This window comes from Lepidochelys kempii, chromosome 2 (genome assembly GCF_965140265.1).
Source record: "Lepidochelys kempii isolate rLepKem1 chromosome 2, rLepKem1.hap2, whole genome shotgun sequence".
NCBI classification, from domain to species: Eukaryota; Metazoa; Chordata; order Testudines; family Cheloniidae; genus Lepidochelys; species Lepidochelys kempii.
In genome coordinates, this window is record NC_133257.1 from 213,164,195 (window position 1) to 213,172,433 (window position 8,239).

Consider the following 8,239-nt stretch of genomic DNA (forward strand, 5'->3'; position numbering starts at 1 on the left):
GATTTCACTTTGGTAGCTTGTAAGAGTGTTGCCGTTTTCATAATGTAATAAAATGAATACTGTAATGATAAATAAGTGTGTAATAAGCGTGTCATAAAAAACAAATTTTATATGTCCAAGATCACTACTTTTATAATTTATGCTTGGGTAAGGGAGAAAATCCCTGGAAATATTCATTTTTAGGAGGGGGTTTGCGAGATCTGACATTTTTGTGAAAGGGGTTCATGGGTTGTTAAAGTTTGGGAACCACTGGTCTAGTGCAATGTAGTCTGACTATGACCCCTTCCTTCTCCAGTATGTGCCCTGCACAGGCGACTGTAAGGGGTGGAATGACATGCAGGAGTCAGAAGGGCAACACAACTATTCCAGCATCTGTACAATGCCCAGGCAACTCCTTCATGTCAACAGTGTTTCGTAAGGGTTTTTTCCACCATTTTTGCTTACTCCAGTAGTATGAAGGTACTGCAGTGGAACACAACCTGTCCCATCTACTACAGACAAGAGCATAAAAACCACCAATAGAAATAGGTGGTGCAGCAATAGAAACAAACAGGCAGCTAAAAGCAGCCGTAGCTTCCCCACTACCTGACGAGAGCCAATACAACCAAAGATTGGATGGACCTGGCCAGGAAGAGTGTAGACCAGTTGTCCCCAAACTTTTACGCTTACCTGGTCCATACCAGTCAGGAACAGGACCATGATCAGGAGTGGGGCCAGCACTGCCAGCGGGGTATACCCCACAAGTTGGGGACCACTGGTGTAAATAGACCAGTCTGGGGATGTGCTGGTTCAGTGCATTCCCTCAGCAGCTTCTATCAGTAGTGCTCTTTTGGAAGCCAAGAGGAACTACCAAAAAAGGGCAGTTAGTAGATACCTGCAGTGAATCTCTGTGGGGGACTAGGGGCCTTGCTAGTAGCATCAGGTGTAACTTACACCTCCAGAAAGTCCCTTCTGTGAAAGTAGCCCCTATTCTGTGCATCCTGTAAGAATACCTGACCTACACTTCTTTAGTGTATGCTATAAAAGTTAATATGAGGTTTTAAATTACTTTATTTACACTATCTGCAAATGAAGACATTGGAGGACACAAACTTAAATAATTTAGTTCAATAATATACAATTATGGTACAAGAATTGGCTTGTGGTTGTCTTGAATATGCACCATGATATTAAAACCTCATAACGCTTAAAATGACATTTGGGTGCCTTACATGTGACCCTTTTTCTAGATTAACCAAAGAAAACTTGAGTTTATAGAAAATATTCATCTTAAATTAAAATCACATTTCTGAGCCAAATCCATTCCTCCTGTAACCCATTCGCTTCCAAAACATTACACCAGAGATGAATTTAGCCATTCAGCTATAAAATCAAGATAGCAAATCGGTGTAAGAGTCTAGTTTTCTTTTTAAACATTTACATTGTAATGCAAAAGCTTGTGAGTCAATATTCTGCAGCCAATATTTGTTTCACAAAAGCAATGGAATAAGCTGCCACCTAGAGTTGAAGCCTAGGATGATACTAGTATTGTGTTATGACTACTCCAGCATTACGATATTTTAGGAGCTATGTGCCACTAGTCAGCACTAGGCTTTGAATATTGGCAAAGGATTAGAAATTTGGTACTGAGCACAAATAAATGTGAGTTTGATGTGAATAATTTCTTGACTGATATCAATCTGTTTCAAAGACACAACAGGATCGGGAATTATTTTTTAGAATCTATATTTCTCAAACAGTTTGGATTCCAAATGTAACAGCTGATCAGCAAAATGAACCAATATTTTAAAAACAGGCAGTCATTTTTCATTTCTTCATGCTGTAAATTTCAGTCTAGTGGGATTGGACGTACACATATGTCACGACCTGACAATTTCATCAGCTGCTTATTTTTTTCCCCATAGGTGAATTCTGAAGCAGAGATAGTCCTACGGGCTTCTAAATCTACTAAATAAGAAATCTGAATATATGCATTCATATGTAAATGAGACATTAATTATGATGTTAAAGGAGAGGGATTATAAGTGTTCCCTACAGCCCACACAGGTTGACAATTTATTGCTGTTGGAAAGTGCTGTATAAATTTGTGAAAGTCACCAGAATACACACAATCTTCAAGTAATGGGAGCATCTGGCTACCTCCTGAACGCCAGCTTTTTGGACTATTATCACATGCAAAATGATTAAATATTCAAAGTGAGCTTGATGCTTGGCCTGGGTGTTTGTGTAACCCAGGCCTGATTGGTGTGGTGCTCTGTCCCCCTCTAGTGGCACTTAGTGAGCTAGACATTGAGTCTGTTACAGCCTTAGCTAAGAGACACAAGGCTTTTAGCTCATGCATTTAGCTCCACAGGTCTCTTGTTCAGTCCTGGCCGCTTATGACCGGGGTCTGTCAGTGTTACACTTAATTCCTTTTTGGGGCCTCAGGCCAGAACTCCTGGGAGAGGGCAGATGGGGTCCTCTCCTTAAACTGGACCATGCCGAAGTGGAACAAGCCACAGCTGCCTTCCATTCATAGTAGCAAGAAAAGATTATAGATACATTTCTTTGAAATGTTCTAGAATTTATATGCATGAGATACTTTGCCCATTTTAAACAAAGGTGTTTTACAAAGATGGACCAGTATTATCTGCATTTGGGGAAAGGGAGACAGAGTGGTTAAGAGACTTGCCCAAGGTCATACAGCAAGTCTATGGTAGAGTGGGAAACAGACCTCAAGTTTCCTAAATCCCCCTTCTCTGCTCTACCTACCAGAACAAGCTGCCTTTCCTGCCAAATACAATAACTTTATTATGGACACCATTATAAGTAAAAGATGGCTTTTAATTCTTTGGCCATTTTATCAAACAGCAGCTTTGGACTGTATCACTTACAATTATAAAATTCAAAACAGCCTAATTCATAATCATATTCTACCAAGAGTACATACAAATCACAGTTTGGTGTGCATGGTATATAATAACCAAGTGTGTGAAATCTAGTGAAAAAGTATTTGTAAAGAAGTCATGCCAGCAGGGAAATGAACCAGGGACCTTTTGCACCAAACACAGGACTAGTTATTGAGCGAAAAGAGAATCTGTAGTCCTCTGTAAGTCTTGTAATCAAAGGCCAACGAGGATACCAAAGAGTACACTGGTGCTCTAGGAGTCCCCTCTGACAGGTCATTAATGATGACTAGAAGTGTGTATGTCCTTAGACTTTGGCCTGTGAGTTGGAAGAGTGATTATTTGTGCATGGGTCAAAAGGGGCATTCTGAAACAAGTATTCTTTGTATACTTTTGCGGGGGCAAAGTGCTTTGCTCGCATATTTACAGAAAATTGTTGTGGAACTTTTTATTTTATTTAGAGAACTAAATTATAAAGGAAAACTATACAGAATGAGCTCACGAAGATAAAGGCAATCTATCAGATTGTCATCCTTGTTTAGTATCCCAGTATACTATTATTATGATAAACAGTAATGCCTCCTATTTAGCTTTAGTCTCAGTTGTACTTACAATAATCAGTTAACACAAATCTAGGGCCTGATCCAGCCATTCTAAGTCAAACAAAGCTCCCATTAACTGTCATTGATGTAAACACTACAATATCAGACCCACACTGGCTTCAGGCATTGTATAGTAAACTGTTTATACCTGTGTCATCTTTCTCCCAAATCAATATTCTTACTTTTTCAGATATTGTCAATGAGTGTCTTTTGGGGATTAACATTTAAATTTTTGTGCATGTCTCTATCATTTTACCAAGCTTGAAATGAACAGAAATGTTCACATGATTCTTTAAACGTTCTTTCTTGTACTTTCAAAACAAGAATCAAACTGTTCTTATTGAATTTTTTAAATCAGCAACATTGATCTAATACATAGATCTACCATGTGAACTGACTGTAAACCAGAGTGTAACTGAGCATTCTGGGCCAAATTCTACTTTCACTTCGGTGTATGTAATTTCACTGACCTTGGCCTTACATTCATTGTCCAAATGCAAAAAATAAACAATATATAATATAAGGAAGTTTGAATTTTTCAAATGATTGATGTTTAAATAATCTAAGGCAATAGTTTCCAAATTTTTTCAGTTGCGGACACCTACAAAATTTCAAATGACGTGGCGGACCCCTTTGGAAATCTGAGACATAGCAGGTTGAAACCATAGAGAAGTCGTTAATGACAATCTTTCATGGACCTTTTGACATAGTCTGCGGACCCCACAGGTTGAAAACCACTGATCTAAGATGTTGTTAAATGTTTACAAATTTTTGAATATTTTGACTCTTGGACCTATTATTTATCATTCTTTAAAAATTTTTATTGTAGTAACATCTAGAGACCCCAGTCCAGATGGTTGCCCTATTGTGCTAGTTGCTGCACAAACATATAGGATGACATGGTCCTGTCTCAAGGGCTTTATAATTTTCTGCCTAAAGGTCAAGGGAACACAAGTTATGTTCTTATGAAGGAGTTTGTGATATTCTTTGGCCTGTACAGGGAATTGAGCTGAGTGGACCCCTGAAGCTCAGAATGAGCTTACCGTGCTATGGTGAGTGTATAACCTACAACCAAGCAGTGTAGCACTGTAGTGTTGGCTGAGCCATCTAAAGGGGTTGATGGGCCTCCCACAGTCTTGGCTAACAGGGCTGGACCTTTTCAGTCAGGCACATAGAGCCTCATGCTTTTTGAGCCAAAGGTCTCAGGTACACACCCCACTGTCAACAACCCACCCAGGGGCATGTTACCTATGGAGAGTTTGTATTTAACACTTAGATTATTTTTTTATTTATAGATTGCATAATGCTAATACAACAGGCTGCGTTGACTGCATCTTGCAGCTCTCTGCCTTCCGTGATATAGAATGGAGGTTGGTCTCTGTAGTCATACCCCACATCCTGATGTAACACTGGCAGCTACTCTGCACTCAGATGAAGTGCAGACCTCCAGTGCTCTATTGCTTTTCAGTAGAACTTGTACTCCTAAGTACTTAGATGCTTGTGAAAAGCCACTAGATAACTGCAAGCATTAAAGCAAATCCAGAGGTTTGTATAAAGAGTAAAGTATCCAATTTGCATCTAACATACGTATTATACAGTACCTCTTTAGAGTCAAAAATACCTTTTGCTACTTATCTTGCATTTCTGAGTACAAGAGTCAAGTAGCAAGATACTAATGCAAACTATGGGACTGACCGACCCCCAGAGCTCCAACCCATGAGTTAGACCACCAAAAAATTATGATTGTCTCAATCAAAGCTTTTTAAAAAGAAGACCGTAGTGTGGTTTTGGTTGTTTTTTGATTTTTGAACTCCCCCTGCCCATCCCCTGTGTGTGTTTGTATGAGTGCGTGTGTGTATTAGTGCTGTCAGCACTTCCAATTGTATTGAGTAAAGTGAATTTGTCTCCTGCTGCTGGAGCTCTTACTGGCTGCCAGCTTATCCCTAAACTTTATAATTTTAATTAATTGTGTGTCTTCCCCACCTGACACCTGCCTATCCTCCAGCCAGCAATTAATTCTGGTCCCGCAGCATCCACATCAATTATTCTGCCTCTATTCCCAACCCCCCACATCAGTTCTGCCTCTGTATCAATTCTACCTCATAGGTGCCACATCTTTTTGTCCCATTCCCACCAGCCCTACCTCTGCTTCTCTTGGGGCCCTGCAGGTCTGGGGGGCAGCTGAAGAGGGTTCACTTCTTGTCTTTCCGGGGCTGGGGAGCAGCTGCAGGGCTCTCTACCCCCTCTCTCCCTCCTCAAGGCAGCTCCAGGAGCTCTGCACCCCATCCTCCCTTCCTAGACCCAGTGTTTGAGGGAGGGTGAGGGCACAGGACCAGTACTAGACAGAAGACCACAGGGCTATGGCCTGCTGACTGGAAGATTGAATGAAGAGGTTATAACGCTGTTTCCAGTAAAAGGGTCTATGCCTAAGGGCTGGGTTAGACACTGTCAGTTCATCTCTTTATCCTTCCTAAAGCAATTGTGCCTAGGGTATTTGCACCTCCTCTTCTGAGCAACCCTAGCTAAGAAATTCTTTGGTGTTTCATCACACACTCTGAATCTTTTAGGAACCCACTGCAGGAACTACAGCCTGTAGAGCCTCGTGCCTGGAATATCGACAGCTTTTGCCTTTGAGCTTCTGTTATAGCAAAGATGCTACCAAACATGTAAGGGACTAGTACCCCACAATACTCGCAGTGACCCCCCTGCAAGGGGGTTTGTTACACTGGTGTAAATCTGGAGTAATTCCATTGACTTGTATCCTTGTAAAGCAACAGAACTTGGCTGGAGTTTGAATAATTCAAACACAGAGATTTCCAACCTGTGGGGAAACCTACTTAGCGGGCGTGGAGGAACATTCCGGGGTCGGGGGGGGGAGAGTGGTGACACCAGGCAGCTTGGGCCAGCCCTGCTCAGGGAGGGAGCGCCACTTCCACCTCAACTCACCTCAGCGGGCCGCCCTGCCTGTGGGTCAGTGCCAAAACCTGCCACGGCTGTGCTGATTTCTGCCCCCGGCAGCCTCCGCCCCCAGTGCTTGCTCTGCCCCCAGAGACCATCGCACACACCTTCCCCAACCCTGAAAACCGGAGGGGGAGGGGCCGGTATTGGGGGAGGGCACAACCAAAAATTGTAACTTAAGGGAGGGAGGGGGCGGCGGCTCAACTCAAAGTTTGAAAACTGTTATTCAAACAAATCCCTCGGTTATGGTATTTTAGAAGTAATACACATCTGCTATGCAGTAATCTACAGTTAAACTGCAATTAACATGTTATAACCACACTATCTAGTTGTCTCTAAAGCATTTCAGTTAGAAAGAATAGTGCCATTTTGAAGCATTCAGCAAGTTACTATATAAAAAAACATCTGTAGAGGAAGACAGGATGTTGCTATAGATCAGTGATCACGGTTTGTGTAGGCTTATGATGTCATGCTCATCCAAGCAGTAAATTACTTTTTGGACAGAATTAATCACCTCAGAGAGTTGTAGCTCTTTTTGAAATAAAAGTATTGACAGCTCACAGTGTTGGAAGACACATTGCAGTTCACTTTACATCAAATATAATTATTTTGCATTTGATAGCTATACATAACAGTGACAAATGATGGCTTCCTTACTTTTACTGAACTCCTCTACTATACTTTTCAGTCTGTTTCTTCCCTCTCCCACGCACATACACACTACATATTCTTGCACTCCCTTTAATTTTATATAACCTGGTGACATCAAAAAGAGATTTGAAAAGCTGCTGGCAGACAACAACATCTCATACATTTGGAAGTGTTTGTCAGGTTTCATTGCTTATCAATAGCACATTTTTTAAAAGTGGTAGTAGTATTATAAGGGAATGTTTCTTCTGTCTTTTTAATGATTAGTTTAAGGCTCTATTCTGCCCGTTAATTGTACCTGTGCACCTTAAAGGCTGGCATAATTTAAATGTTATAACAGTGGTTTTCAAACTTTTTTCTGGTGACCCAGTTGAAGAAAATTGTTGATGCCCACTGTAGCAAGGCAAAGACTCACTGGCACGGTGCCTCCTGCCGGTCATCTTGGGAATTAGCTCTTTTCCACCATACAGAGCACCCTCTGCAGGCCGGTGTCTCGTCTGCCGCTGGCCCCATGTCCCTCCTGGACCCCAGTACCCTTTACCTCAGGGGTGCTGCCCCAGCAGTACCCCCACTCTCTGGGTCTCCCCTCCTAGGGTAACTCCCTCCCCTCTAAACCCACCTTGCCTCAGTGGCTACTGCCAGTCATCATCTAGCCCCCACCCACTGGGGCAGACTACAATCTGTAATAGCCACTCATCGTTGGCAAGGGGTTAGGACCTGCTACCTTTGCCTATCCTCAGGCTGCCCCTCTGCAGCCCCAATACCTTTTCATAGGCCTTCCTCAAGGCCTGTGGCGTTACCAGGCTGGAGCCCCCCAAGCTCCTTTGCCTTGCCTTGCTCTGGGTACCTTGCTCCTAGGCAGCTAGCCCTTCCCATTCCAGGGCTAGAGTGAAACTCCTTTAGCTTCTAGCCCCCAACCCTCTTATAAGAGCTAGCTGGGCCCTAATTAAGCTGGCCACAGCTGTGGCTGCTTCCCCAATCAGCCTACCTTGGCTGCTTTTAACCCTGTTTTACTGGAGTGGGGCAATTGCCCCACTACACCTGTGACTCAAGGGAGCTGGGGACAAGGGATTTGGGGTGTGGGAGGGGCTCAGGGCTGGGGCAGAGGGTTGGGGTGCAGGAGGGGGTGAGAGGTTCAGGGTGTGG